Source organism: Bos mutus, chromosome 17 (assembly GCF_027580195.1).
Source record: "Bos mutus isolate GX-2022 chromosome 17, NWIPB_WYAK_1.1, whole genome shotgun sequence".
Taxonomy (NCBI): Eukaryota; Metazoa; Chordata; class Mammalia; order Artiodactyla; family Bovidae; genus Bos; species Bos mutus.
Window position 1 is genome coordinate 3,825,539 of NC_091633.1, and position 15,186 is coordinate 3,840,724.

The 15,186-nt window shown below is 45.5% G+C and overlaps 1 non-coding gene across 1 annotated transcript; it reads left to right on the forward strand.

Annotated features, from left to right (window-relative positions):
* The first annotated feature begins 14,186 nt into the window (after positions 1-14,186).
* Positions 14,187-14,293, forward strand: LOC138991551 (U6 spliceosomal RNA). Its single transcript, XR_011467523.1, has one exon. It is a non-coding gene; the product is annotated as a U6 spliceosomal RNA (small nuclear RNA).
* Positions 14,294-15,186: the final 893 nt, after the last annotated feature.

Consider the following 15,186-nt stretch of genomic DNA (forward strand, 5'->3'; position numbering starts at 1 on the left):
AGTGCTGCCAGGGAGGCCCTGCCCCCACCAGCCACAGGCCCCAAGCAGGGAACTCAGGTGGAGGGACACTCTGACCACGGCCAGGGACCATCTCAGGAGCTACAGTCCCAGTAATAGCTGACCCTTATTAAATGCTGGCTCCCTGTCAGTCCTGCGGGGAGCTCTAGCTGTCAGCAACCCAACGAGGAAGCGCCAGGAGATCAACCCCATCACGCACATGAGGCTCTGAGAGTTGAGGAGCTCGCCCAGAGCCACAGAGCCAGAGAGGGGGGCAGGGGTCCATGTGGTTAACCACGGAGCTGCCCGTACGCCTCTCTCCACGCAACAAACATCAGCTCGCCCCAGCTTCCTGAGGCTGTGGGAGCTCAAGCTAGGCAGGCCTTCCTTTGCCAGCTGGGGAAACTGAGACCCAGGGAGAGGCAAGTCTTCCCCAAAGGCACTTGGTAAACAAGTAAATCAAGTACCCAGGTCTCTCAGCTCAGAGGCCAATGGTTTTCGCAAAGGTTGGAGCAAACAGAGACTCCCTTGTTCCTTTTATGTAAAAGCCCCATTGGTCTTTTCTTTTATCCCTAACATTTCAGCCTCCTCCCACTTCCCACCAGAGCAGAGAGCCTGCCCCTAAACATTCTTTGACAGCCAGGCATCCTGAGATTACCTCTTCTTCCCCCTCTGCTCAGGGTGTTTAATGTTCTAGGGGAAGAGAGCAAACAGCAGCGCATAAATCATGGGTGACACAGGCTGGGTTTCTCCTTTGTTGAGAATGAAGCAGACGGGACCCAGCAAGGGAAGAGAATTAGCAGGGATTTGCTGGCTCATTTAAATTCAAGGTCCAAAAGACACACATTTCTCCTACCCCTGAGAGTTAGATAAATTTTCCTCTGCCCCGAGATCTCATCTGTTGCAAAATAATTCTCCGAAACAGTCTTCGCCTCCAAGGTGATGACAAGAAAGACGAGAATAAGGCTGCAAAAGCTCTGCTGGAAAGGAATTAAGTTATTTAAGAAGTGGTCTAAGGGTATGAAAAAGAATCTCTCACCCGGTGTCAAAAAATCTCGGTTCCATTCCCAGACTTGCTAAAGAGTCTGCCAAGCTGCCTCAGTTTATCCAATGTGTCTGAGAAGCAAAAAGTATACACATTCAATTTTTTTTTTTTTTACTTTGGCGGCTCTCATGGCGTGCAGGATTTTAGTTCCCCAAGCAGGGACCGAACCTGTGCTCCTTATGTTGGAAGCACAGTCTCACCACCGGACCACCAGGGAAGTCCTCACAGCGGATCTTCTTGTTTGTTAGCAATGCTTGTTGAGTACCCCCTTTGTCTAGCATGATGCCAAGCTCTGCAGATGCAACACTGAACAAGACAAAACCAGTCCCTGCTCTCCAGGGACTTAGATAGTCTGATTGACACAACAAAGTCAACAGAATGCAAATAAGTACTCTGATGGAGAAGATACAGGATTTACAGTAGCAGTTAAGTAGAGAACCCACCCCACTCTTATGGGAGTCCAGGTAACACTGATACAGAGACTGGAAAGAAAGGAAGGAATTAATTGGGTGAAAGTCAAGAGAAAGGATGGCTCGGGAACAGGGAACAGCACATACAAAGACCCAGAGGCAAAAGAGGGCCAACCTGTTCGCTGAACCACCCGACTGGAGCAAGTATAGGTTTATTTGGGCATCTTTCTGTGTGGCAGGCTTACCCTTTTAAGATTAAAATCATGCCGAAGCTCTATGACTTCATGTTGTGTTAATAACAGATTGCAGACTAGATTCCTTAATGGTTGAATTCTTTTGATATTACAAATTCCTTCATCAGCACCTCTAGGAAATAATCAACCCTGTTCCAACAAGTCTCTGGATGCTCACAAACCCTTTCATTGGATGTATGCCATCTGTCTCTCCGAGGCCTACATTCTTGACTTTTTAAGGTTGAGTCTTCCAGGACATGACCCACTCCATCCTTCTTCATCAGGGCATACACGGCATAAAAGGCCAGCCAGTGTGATCTGGGGGTCTTGGTCTTACAGGGAAATTACAGACTTATAACCAATCAGAGAGAAAAAAAAATCACCCTGCACCCCTAGTCCAACAGCATGGAAGATTGCCAGCGAACACCTCTCTGGGAAATGTGATTCTAAAGGCAGAAAACAGAAGATCAGAGGTGCAGCTAGAATGAATCTTTGCTTTCCACCAGTGAGGCTGGGTGACTTACTGTGTCCAGGTCAGCTGTCAACCTCAAGTGATTGGCCTTTAGCTTCTGAATTTCCCAAGTGTTTCTGAGAAATGGTATTATGTAGCTATCATCAAAGTAAACGGAACAAAACCAAAGTTTCTCAACTGAATAAATTTGGGACATGCTGAGTTCAACAAAGGTAGCCAGGTCATTTTCTTTACTGCAGAACTTTTCAGGGCCTTGATATGCTGATATACATACCGGTCTTTTAAGAAGAGATTATTATGGAGTTTTCAGAGTTTCCAGAACTCTTTTGAGCTGAGGACATGTTTCCCTGTTTCTGGGAGCTAGGTGCCCTGGAATTCTCTATGGGAAATACTGCATTAACTATCTCATGCTCGTGTAGTGTTTTGTCCTCACATATAAGGAAGTCCAATCTCTACATTTTGGATGGATGAATGGATGGATAGCTCGACCATTTCCTTGTTGTGTGACCTCAAGTATATGACGTCCTCCCCTTGTTTGAGCCTCAGTTTTATCCTCTACAACAGGAGCCAGCAAACTTTTTCTGAAAAGGACCAGATTGAAAATATCTTAGGCTTTGTAAACCACATACATCTCTGTGGTATATTCTCTCCTTTTATCTTTTTTCCTTTCTTTGACCAACCCTTTTAAATGTATTGATGGAGGGACTTCCCTGTTGGGCCAGTGGCTAAGATTCCACACTCCCGTTGCAGGGGACCTGGGTTTGATCCCTGATTCAGGGAACTAGATCCCACATGCCACAGCTAAATAAGATCCCACATAGTATGACAAAGATGGAAGACCCGGCACAGCCAAATAAATACATAAATATTTTAAAAATTGTTTTGGGTTCTTGGCTCAGAAACAGATCCATCAGATACACCCAACTGATTCTTACCAGAGGTATAAAAGCAATTCAGTAGGAGAAACATAGTCTTTGAAACAAATGTTGCTGGAGCAATTGGGCATCCATAGACAAAAAAAAAGAACATTGGCCTAAGCCATACACCATATATAAAAATTAACTCAAAATTGATCAAGGATTTAAATATAACATACAAGACCATAAAATTTTTACAAAAAAAAAAAGAGATCTAGGGTTAGGCAAAATGTTTTTTAGACTTGACACCCCAAGCATCATGACACACCATGCATGATATGAAAAGCTGATAAGTTGGACCACCTCAGAACTAAAACCTTAGACTCTGTGAAAGACGCTGGGACTTCTCCGGTGGTCCAGCGCTTAAGACTCTGTGGTCTCACTGCAGGGGCTCTGGTTACTTCCCGGTCCAGGAACTAAGATCCCACATGCCACATGGCACGGCAAAAAAAAAAACCAACAACTCAGCAGCAAAAATCAAATACTTCAATTAGAAAATGGGCTAAGGACATGAACAGACACTTCACTGAAGAGAGTACACAGATGGCAAATAAGCACGTGAAAAGATGTCCAACGTTGTTAGTCATTACGGAAATGCAAATTGAAACCATATAAGGTATAACAATAAACCCACCAGAATGGCTAAAATAAAAAATAACAATAACACCAAGGGGTGGTGAGGAAGCAGAGGGACTGTATCACTTACACACTGCTGGTGGGAGTGTAAAATCATAGTCACTCTGGGAAAAAAGTATGGCAATTTCTTACAAAACCATGTGTACACTTACCAATACCCCGCAGATGTGTTCTTGGGCATTTATTGTAGAGAACTGAAAACTTATGTTCACACAAAAACCTCTACTTGATTGTCCATAACAGCTTTATTCACAGTAGATCCAAACTGGAAACAAGCCAAGTGTCCTTCAGCGGCTGAATGTAAAACAAACTTTGGCATATCCATACCATGGAATACTATTTAGTAATAAAAAAGGGAGGAGCTATTGACACCTGCAACAACTTCATGGGATGTCAAGGGAATAATGCTGGGTGAAAAAAGCCAACCTTAAAAGGCTACTTACTTACATATATATATACATATATATATATATATATATATATATTTATATATATATTCTTGCAGTAACAAAATTCTAGAAATGGAGAATACATTAGTGGTTGGCAGGGGTTAGGGAAACAAAAAATTATTTAAGAAAAGTGTTTTTAATATTTATTTTATTTATTTATTTGGCTGCACTGGGTCATGATTGTAGCAAGCAGGATCTTTAGTTGAGAATCTTTGATCTTCTTTGTGCCATGCAGGATCTAGTTCCCTGAGCAGGGATCAAACCCCGGCCTCCTGCTTTGGGAGCACAGAATCGTAGCCACTATACCACCAAGTTCCACTCTTCTATATCTTGACGGTAATGGTAATCAAACAAATCTACACAGACGCTTACTCCTTGGAAGGAAAGTTATGACCAACCTAGACAGCATATTAAAAAGCAGAGACGTTACTTTGCCAACAAAGATCCGTCTAGTCAAGGCTATGTATGGATAGTCATGTATGGATGTGAGAGTTGGACTATAAAGAAAGCTGAGCGCTGAAGAACTGATGCTTTTGAACTGTGGTGCTGGAGAAGACTCTTGAGAGTCCCTTGGACTGCAAGGAGATCCAACCAGTCCATTCTGAAGGAGATCAGCCCTGGGTGTTCTTTGGAAGGAATGATGCTAAAGCTGAAACTTCAATACTTTGGCCACCTCATGCAAAGAGTTGACTCATTGGAAAAGACCCTGATGCTGGGAGGGATTGGGGGCAGGAAGAGAAGGGGACGACAGAGGATGAGATGGCTGGATGGCATCACTGACTCGATGGACGTGAGTTTGGGTAAACTCTGGGAGTTGGTGATGAACAGGTAGGCCTGGCATGCTGCAATTCACGGAGTCACAAAGAGTCGGACACGACTGAGCAACTGAACTGAACTGAACTGACACACACACACACGAATGCATGTAAAACATGAAATTCAGATAAGTGGGTGGACTATATCAATGTTGATTTCCTGGTTGAGATATGGCACTATAATTATATAGGGAAAATTGGCAAAAGACAAGGGGCCATTTCTTACAACTGCATGTGAATCTGCAATTATCTCAAAATAAATGTGGTGGGTTTGTTTTTTTTTTTTAATTCCTTTGAGTTCTTGGCCCAAGATGGTTCTTTTGAGGGGTAATGGTGCATTTAGCTTTCATTTGCCTACCAGATAACCTTTAGCAGGGCCTGTATGTCAGGTACTGGGCTAAGTGCTCTCCATAGATGATCTCTTTTAATAGAACCTTCCCTGGTGAGCCAGTGGCTAAGACTCTGCACTCCCAATGTAGGGTGCCCAGATTTGATCCCTGGTCAGGAAACTAGATTTCACATGCTACAACTAAAAGAACTTGCCTGCCACAACTAAGAAGGCAAATAAATAAATAGTTAAAAAAAAAAAGAACCTGATGAAGTCAGAAACACTGTTACCATATCTTCATTTATTAGATGAGGAAACTGAGGTTTATCAAAGTCAAGTTATTTGCCTCAATCTATATGGTGATTAGGCTTCCCTGGTAACTCAGCTGGTAAAGAATCCACCTGCAATGCAGGAGACCCCAGTTTGATTCCTGAGTTGGAAAGATCCACTGGAGAAGGGATAGACAACCCACTCCAGTATTTTGGCCTGGAGAATTACATGGACTGTATAGTTCATGGGGTCAAGAAGAGTTGGACACAGCTGACCAACTTTCACTCACATGTATAGTGATTAAGAGCCAGGAGCAAAATCAGAGCCTCTGAGTCCAAGACCCACACCCTCAACCTCTGCACAAGTCCTCTTTGATTAGATGCCACGTGGCACTGGTCTTTGACTTAGTCTGACCTTCAACCTGGGACAAAAGGCTAGATCTTTCCTTTGAATAGCTTCTGGGCATGGCAGTACTACAGTGGAAGGAACACGAGATCCTTCCACTAGATTCCCTGAGACCATTCCACTTCCCAAGACTGAGTCTCAGTCCCAATACCATCACTTGCATGCCGCATGGCCTTAGAAACGTCACTTGGGTCTGAGGTTCCTCCCCCTCAAATCAGAGCTTGTAATTCCAGCCCTGTCGGTGGATCAAATGAAGTAATACATTTCAAAGGGCTTGGGCCGCTCCAAAGGGGGCAGTTATTATTAATAACAGGGCACCATGAAATAAATTCTAAATATAGGCCACTTGCTCATATTTATCTTCTGGCTTGACGGTAAATGTTCTGAGGGCACGGGCTGAGTTTTAACTTTTATTTTCTCCTAACCTCCCCTTATAAAGTGCTCACAAAAATAGCAGGCTTCTAAAAATCCTTGTTAACGGCTATGTAGGTAGAAATGTGATCAGAATGCAAAATGAAAAGTGAAAAATTGAGGGTAAAAATGAAGAACCCTGTTCTTTAACTGCACTCTTCTTATAAATTGTGAAGAGTACAGAGAATAGAAAAACTGGCTTCTGAATATCCCGCCTTAAAACCCCAGGTAACTCTTTGTTTTCAGTTTTGGAAGTGTGGGTTCTGTCTTTTTAGGGGCATGGAAGAATGGGAAATTTGCAAAGCCCTTTGAGGTACAGGATGTTCTTGCTATTTATACCAACAAGGATCTGTGGCTGTTTTTTGGGCAAGGTTTTTCCACATAAAATCAACCTTCCCCACCCCCTCCTTTTCCCAGTTATGACAACCTTGAAAACTCACAAACAAATTCCTCAGCTTTATTACTAATGCCAATAACATGGACTTTTAAAAATGCCTTTCATCTCGACATCTTGAGCAATGTTGCAAACAGTAATTAAACTTCAACACCCTGGTGAAGGAGGCATTAATTATTCAACCCACTTTCCAAACAGGTAAACCCAGAGTTACAAATTAAGAGGTCTGGCCATGGGTCACCAGGGATAGAAATAGAGATGAGAACAAAATTAAGAATTCCAGGCCTCTCAGATCTTAGATTCAACAAGGTGTGCATAGTAAGAGGCTGTGGAGATGCCCTCTCAGTGCCCAGTGGAAGAATAGGGCAGATTCAGTGATGCTTAAGAAAATGAAGTGGGGGGCGGGGGTGGCAGGGAGGACTTAAAACCATCCCCTGGCAGTCCAGTGGTTAAGACTCTGAGCCTGTACTACTGCAAGTCGTGCAGGTTTAGTCCCGGTGGGGGGAGCTGACATCCTGCATGCCACGTGGCAGAGCCAAAAAAAAAATCTACCTAGAAAAGAAAATAAATGTATTTGATCCGTAAAACATGAAGATAAAGAAGAGTGTGATTAAAATGTGGGATATAGTTCCCTGACTAGGTATTGAACCCAGGCACTGGGAGACCAGTGTTAGCCCCTTGAACACCAGTTAAGTCCCTGTGTCCGGTTTTTGGCTACTATGAACCTTCTATGTACATGTTGTTTGGTGGACCTAAGCATTTATTTCTATGGGAGTATATGGGCTTCCCTGGTGGCTCAGCAGTAAAGAATCCGCCTGCCAATGCAGGAGCTATGGGATTGATCCCTGGTTCCGGAAGATCTCCTGGAGAAGGAAATGGCAACCCACTCCACTATTCTGCCTGGGAAATCCCATGGACAAAGGAGCCTGGTGGGCTACAAAGTTGCAAGGAGTCAGACACGACTTATCAGCCAAACAATAACAACTAAAACACGGAGGAGAAGAGTTTTGGTCATAGGGTAATCGAATGTTTGGCTTTGGAGAGAGATTCCCAGCAAGTTTTCCAAAGTGGTTGCTATGATCAACTTACTTACCAGTGTGTGTGACAGCCCCAGTAGAAGTATAAAATTTTATATGTCACTGAATTCTTCTTGAAAATTTCATTCATTTCTTTATTGGCTGTGCTGGGTCTTTGTCGCTGTGCGGACTTCTCTGTAGTTGCGGCTAGAAGGGCCTACTCTCCAGCTGTGATGTGTGAGCTCCTCGTTGCAGTGGTTTCTCTTGTTGTGGAGTGCCGTCTCTGCGGGTGCAGGAGCTTCAGGAGTTGTGGGGGAATGTGACGTCACTTGTCAGGAAGTTTAGTAACTACAGTTGTCATCTCCTTGGGTGACTTTGAGTCAGTCACCCCTCTGGACCTCAGTTCCTCTCTCTGGAAGTGAAGCAGATGGATGGGACCATTTCTAAAGTTTCTTTTCACTTCAAAGGCAGTGATTCCAAGATGAAAAAATGTTGATGCTGTAATGTTTAGTGAAAAGGCAGAAATAGCATGCTCCGGGTGACTGGGGAAAGTATACTTTCCCAAAGGCATAGACTGGAGAAAAATATACAATGCTTATATTGTTAGGTTGTTGCATATTTATTTTTCTGTTTTTAACAGTATTTAAAAAATTTTGCAGCTGTATGGGTTTTTTAATATTCATCTATTGAAATATTCATCTATACAAATATATGTGACATATTAACAGTACTTGACAATGTTATTAATAACTCATATTAATACATGAATTGTTTTTCTCCTTTTAGATATTATATAAGAACTGAGGCTTCATTCCCTCTGAATAAATTCTAGACTCAAATTTATTAGACACTTTGAAGTCTCATAATATTTATTTAACAAATACTTACCGAGCACCTTCTTTGTGCCAGGCACAGTGCTTTGCCCTGAGGGAATGAACAGGGATGAACTAGAGATGGCCTTTAATGTCTAGGAATTTACCACCTGCTGCAGGAACAAGCCCGTAAACAAACGGGAACCGGGCACTGTGCTAAGGGTTATTTTAGGCAACTTGTGAGCTTACCTCTCTCACTAGCTTTGGGTAACTGAAGAAAGCTTCCTGGAGGAGATGACCCTCAGCTGACACCTGAAAGACGATTTCAAGTAAGCCAGGTAATAGGGAAACAGAAGCGGGGGCCAGCTGGAGCATAGGCGTGGGAGCACCATGGAGCGGCAGGAGTCTCAGTGGTGAGGAGTCTTGAATTCCCCACAGGGGTCCTTGAACTGCCAGGAGAAGCGCCTGAAAAATACGAAGCCAAGGGACTTCCCTGATGGTCCAGTAGTTAGGATTCCGTGCTCTCGCTGCTGAGCTCAGTTCGATCCCTGCTTGGAGAACTAGGATCTCACAAGTCTTGCAATGCAGCCAAAAAAAAAAAAGAGAGAGAGAGAGAAAGAAGCCGAGGAGTGACACAGTCAGATGGGGGCTAACCTGTAACTGTTAGCCCTGTCCCCAGGTCCCCTGGTATACCTGACCGTAAACTGAGATATCGCCAGATGTGTATAAACTGGGCTGCCTCCATGCCCTGCCGGCATTGCTCTGGGTTTTGGTCGGGGAGCTAGAAGACTTGTCAAAAAGCAAGTCATATGGGGCCTGCGGGCCTTTTTGACAACCAAGAGCAATGTTTGAGCCCTGGAGGGGTGGCTGAGGGTCCTGCCAGGACGGATGCACAGTAGATGTGTGGGTGGTGACCAGAAGGGTGAGAGATTGAGGAATTCATCCCAACAGAGTCAGAGAGTGTCCGAGGGCATCAGTGGAGGAAACCAGGCCCAGAGAGCAGGGAACAGAGACCCACTGTGGCATGTTGTCTACAGCCAGGTGGGACAGGGGGCAGGCTGCTAGAGGAAAGGAGACAGCCCTTTCCGTGGGTCCCTCTCACCATCTCTGCAAAGGCTCCTTTATGCCTTGTCACTGGCGGGCCACCTCAACTGAGCACTCAATCCCCAGTGGAGCTGAGGGCACGTCCGTCAGAATCCCAGGGTGCAGCTGGAAGCAGGGCAGCCTTCCCAGTTTGGCTGATGACATCTTGATCAAGTTCTCAAGCCTGCGGTCAGCCCCTAACAGATTCTCTGGGCAGGGGTTCATCTTGGGCCACTCCTGCACCTGCCTGCCCACCCAGGGCAGAGCAGCTGGCAGACCACAGCCTCCTGCCAAGAAAGGCCTGGAACTCACTAGGTCCCAAGAGGCTTGACTTGCAGCCTCGAGAGCAGTGTCCTCTGAGCACGGCCCCCAGTCAACAGATGGCAGGGCAATTTAAAAATACAAAAACTTGCTTTCATTTTCACATGCTGTCTAAAAGAGTATAAAGACTTATAGCTACATCTCAGGCTAACTAAAATCTTTATCCAGGGTTCCCCCAAGATAGAGTTTGATATAAAGGCTTCTGTATGGAGAGTTTATTTAGGATGTGGCTCCAGGGAGCAGGAGAGAAGGACAGGCAAGGAGCAGGAGCCAGAGGGAGGTGGGCCAAGGGCTGACCTGATGTGGGTGATTCATGACTCCTTGGGATCGTCAGAGACACCTTAGGAAACATATCTGGGAAACAATCCTTCTGAGGAATAAAGGGGGAAGTATCTGATCATCAGCTCTGAGTCCCATTGGTCAAGGATTGCCTCACAAGCATTAACATTCCACACTTCCTGGTTACACAGGGTGAGTACTGGGCCTGACAGGTAACCCGTCCCTGGCGGCCCAGGGAGAGGTGGGGCATTGTCAACTCTCACCTGAGACCACCTAGCGCTAGTTGGAATAAACGGTCAGTTCTGGGACTTCACTGGTGGAATCCGCCTGCCTGTGCAGGAGACGCTGGTTTGATCCTTGGTCTGAGAAGATTCCATGTGTCTAGGAGCGACTAAGCCTATGCATCTCAGCTACTGAAGCCCGAAGCACCTGGAGCCTGTGCTCCATGACAAAGAAGCCACCACAGTGAGAAGCCGCACATTACAAATAGACAGCAGCCCCTGCTCACTGCAACCAGAGAAAGTCATGTGCAGCAATTAAGACCCAGCACAGCCAAAAATTAAATAAGTATTTTAAAAAAGGGTGAGCTCTGTGTAATCGAAGTGGTACACAGAGGTGTCTGATACACTCTAGACATTCTAACATGCCCCTGTGCACCCCCATGGCCCTCTCTTGACCTCATGCAATGGACATCTTTCACTCTTGCCTGCCTAGCATCCATTTCTAACCTAGTTGTTACACCCCTCTTTGGGCATTAGGAAACCCAGCTTCCCCCAATTTCAGTCCCTGTAGTTGGGTGAGACTGACTTCCCCTCCCTCCCCATGCCCTCAACTCCAAGGGTTGGCCAAGTCCCAGATCCAGCCAATCAGCTAATCTGTTCCCCCGTCCACTAGAATGACCGGTTCTGGAAGGTTCCCTGGATCCAGTTGGTACAAGATCTTCCTTTTTTCATTTGGATATCTCCACAGCCATATATTAACACTAGGAAAGGTGATTACATTCCAAGTTTCCGGCATGGGACGTGATGAGCTTATACCAACCAGCACACACAGTCTACTGGATGTAGATGCTAATTTCAGAGTACGCTTGTGACCTAAGTGGCCCAGCCAGGCTGGATCTCAGGACTCTGGCTTGGAATGCAGAAACAGATGTGTCCTTTTGGATGGGAAGTGTATAAGAAGGCCCGGGACTTCCCTGGCAGTCCAGTGTTTGGGACTCTGTGCTTCCACCTCAGGGGTCATGGGTTCGATCCGTAAGAGGGGAACTAAGATCCCACAGGCCACATGGTTTTGCCGATTGTAAAAAAAAAAAGGACCATGATGCTGATGACTGCTGAAAGTCTTCCTAGGGTGCAAAGGTGAACATATCAGAAGAAGTCCTCACAGTACATGGCAGAGCAAAAAGACAGACAGAACTGGTCCCTGAGAATGAGGACATGGGTGAGTTGTGGAATCAACCGAACCTGAAAATCAGCCTCCTTATGGGATTCCAGTTATGGGAACCAGTCACTCCTCTTCACTGTTCAAGTCTGGTTAAGGTGGATGTTCTGTTCCCTGCAGCTGAACACAATCCTGAGACCCAGAGTTGTGGTGGTTTAGTCACTTCAGTCGTGTCCGACTCTGTGACCCCCTGGACTGTAGCCCACCAGGATCTTATGTCTGTGAGACTGCCCAGGCAAGAACACTGGAGGGAGTTGCCATTTCTGTCTCCAGGGGATCTTCCCAACCCAGGGATCAAACCTGCGTCTCCTGCCATGCAGGCAGATTCTTTACTGACTGAGCCCGCTGGGAAGCACTCAACCGAGACCCGGACTCAGGCATGAAAGAGAACTGTCGCTTCTTGAAACAGTAAAGTCCCAGGGTGGAGACACTCTGAACAAGTGGAGACTTCACACCTGTCATCTCGATTGACCATCATATTTCATCCTGGTAACTATTACCAGGATCCCCACTGAATTAAAAAAAAAAAAAAACTCAAGTAAAAGCACTAACTTAAAACAGTGGCTTTTTAATGGGAGCAGCTTTGCCCCCCAGGGGACACTTAATGACTGGAGACTTTTTAGTTGCCACAACTGGGGGCAGGGGAAGATATGCACTGGCATCTAGTGGGCAGAGGCCAGGAATGCCACGCCACAGCCTACAACGCACACAAGAGTCCACAATAAAGAGGTCTCTGGGCCAAAATGTCAATAGGGCTGAGGTTGAGAAATCCTGCTTGATTAACCGAGGGCCACCTAGGTGCTAGATTCAGAATCAAATCTAAGGGGCTGCACAAAATGCAGCCGGGCCCACCGTGGACGCGCAGTGCAGCCCAGTCCGGGAGCCTGTCAGGGTCGCCACAGGGAAGACACGGGAGATCGAGGGGCCTGAGAGCCAGAGGAAGCGGAGCCCAGCCACTTCTGAGGGCACCATGAGCTTGTACCAGCTTCACGCTCGGTCAGATGCGTTCCAGGGCGAGCCCCTTGCAGATTCCTGCATAATTTCTTGGCCCTGGTGGCCTGTGCTTCAGGGGACCTGGGGAGGTCTGTGGCTCCATGCCCAGGGTCCCAACTCCATTTCTACCTGTTTGTCTGGCATTTGCTGTACAAAATTGGAAATTAATAATTCATCTCACAGGATGAATAATTCAACAGAGGGGACAAAGTGTTGCCGGCAACGTTTGGCATCACAGAAACAGACTGTATTGCCTTCAAAAGGGAGAAGGAAAAGGAGATTCTACAGCCAAGCTGGTGTCTGGACCCAAGTGACTCTGATGCTAGGCAACTGAAATGAGCCCTCCTTGGAGGTGTGTGGAAATGATGAGGACAATGGGGCTCCCAGAAGGGAATTTGGGATCCTATCCTTCTCCCTCGATCACTTCCAGCCTCTTAAACCTTTATGGCTCATTACAGCCCAGCTTTATTGGCACCTATTCCAGGAAACCTTCCATAATACCCTCAACCAACTAAAGCAAAAATGCATTTCTCTCTGATCCCATATGTTAGTTACTTAGCCCTGACCTCTACTAACCTCACAGTCTCGCACTAAACCATCTTTCTGCTGCCAGAGATTCTAGAGGCGTGGAATGGGTTTTCTAGTGTGAAGGGAAAAAGAGGTTCAACAGAGAGCTAGTGTGACTGACTCTTAGCATTTCAGGATTGTGCTCATTTGAGATTCAGATAAAACCTGGCAGCCCTTCTACTGGAAAAAAACAAACAAACTCCCCAATATATCCACAGATATTTCAGGGAATGCAGAGGTCCTGGAGCCCCTTCACTGACTCAGGTTTAGAATTCCTGCCTCACAAGGAGCCTTCCCTGAAGGAGGGGCTATAATTGTCCAGAATGTGGAACACAGCAGAGTCCCCCAGCCTTGCAAGTGCCTTGAAATGGCCATGTCCCACATGCCAAGGTACTTGAAGAGAGTGAATAATCAACAAGGAGCTATTAGAAGCTTGCGTGTGACACTGGGCAAGTCATTGCCCATCTCTGAGCCACAGTTTGTTTACTTGGAATTAGAAGAGTCGGTCTAGATTATCTTGGCTCTCTGATTCAGTCATTTATCAAACAAATATTTTTAGGTGCCAGGTACCTAGCTGAGAACTGGGAATAAGGTTAGCGAACAAACAGATGAGGTTCCTAACTTGTCAAGACACATAGTCTAATGAGGAGGCAGTCACTGATTAAATGATCACACAAAAAAATGATGAGTTGTGATCAGTGCTACACAGGGGAAGTGCAGGGAGCTAGGTAGGAGTGTATATGTCGGGGGAATGATTAGAACTTGGAGAAAGAAGAGATGAAGACTTCACCTTGATGAGGAGAGCATCGGGGGTAGTTCAGGCTGAGGAATCAGCATGGATAGGGCCCTGAAGTGTGAGCACTTCAGGGGCACTTAAGGAGTTGGAAGATCAGGTGCTCGCTTCGGCAGCACATATACTAAAATTGAAACCATACAGAGAAAGTTAGCCTGGCCCCTGTGCAGGGATGATGTGCAAATTCATGAAGTGCTCCATATTTTTGACAGATATACACTATTGATGGGCTTCCCAGGTGGCTCAGTGGTGAAGAATCCTCCTGCCATTGCAAGAGACTCAGGAGACAAGGGTTCAATCCCTGGGTTGAGAAGATCCCCCTGGAGGAGGAAATGGCAACCCACTCCAGTATTCTTGCCCCTGGGAAATCCTATGAACAGAGGAGCCTGGTGGGCTGCAGTCCATGGGGTGGCAGGCCCTGGATGGCAAAGAGTAGGGCATGACTGAGCACGCACGAGTTCACACTGCTTAGTCTGTATGAAATTGATAACTAATGAGAACCTACTGTATAGCTCAGAGAACTATGCCGAACAATGCTCTGTGGTGACCTAAGTGGGAAAGAAATCCAAAAAAAGAGAGGGTATATTATATATATATATATATATACATATATATATATATATACGCACACACATATATGACTTACTATGCTATATGGTAGAAATTAACACAATATTATAAAGCAGCTATATGCCAATAAAAATTTGAAAAAAAAAAAAAGAAATTAGAAGCTCTGAATGGCTTCATTCTGGAGTCTGCTGGGGACTATGCAGCCCAGGGAGTAAACATCCAGGAACATGAGAAGGCAGAGTCCCTCTCTTTTCATGATAGCCAAGGCATATCTTCCAGTAACTTCTTTTGATGCCCTCCCAAAGAGAGCTAAAGAGCTGGCACTATTTCACTGCATTGAAACTTCAGGTTTATTGGTTAAAAACATCAAGTACTAAACTTTCCCATCACCAGAGTAACTGAAGGTGTCTTTTGAAAGCCCTTTGTCTCATATCTTACATTAAAAGTATGAGATGCTACCAAATAAAAAATGTTTAATTTTATTTACTTATTTTTTGGCCATGCCATGGCATACGTGCCATGAACCAAAC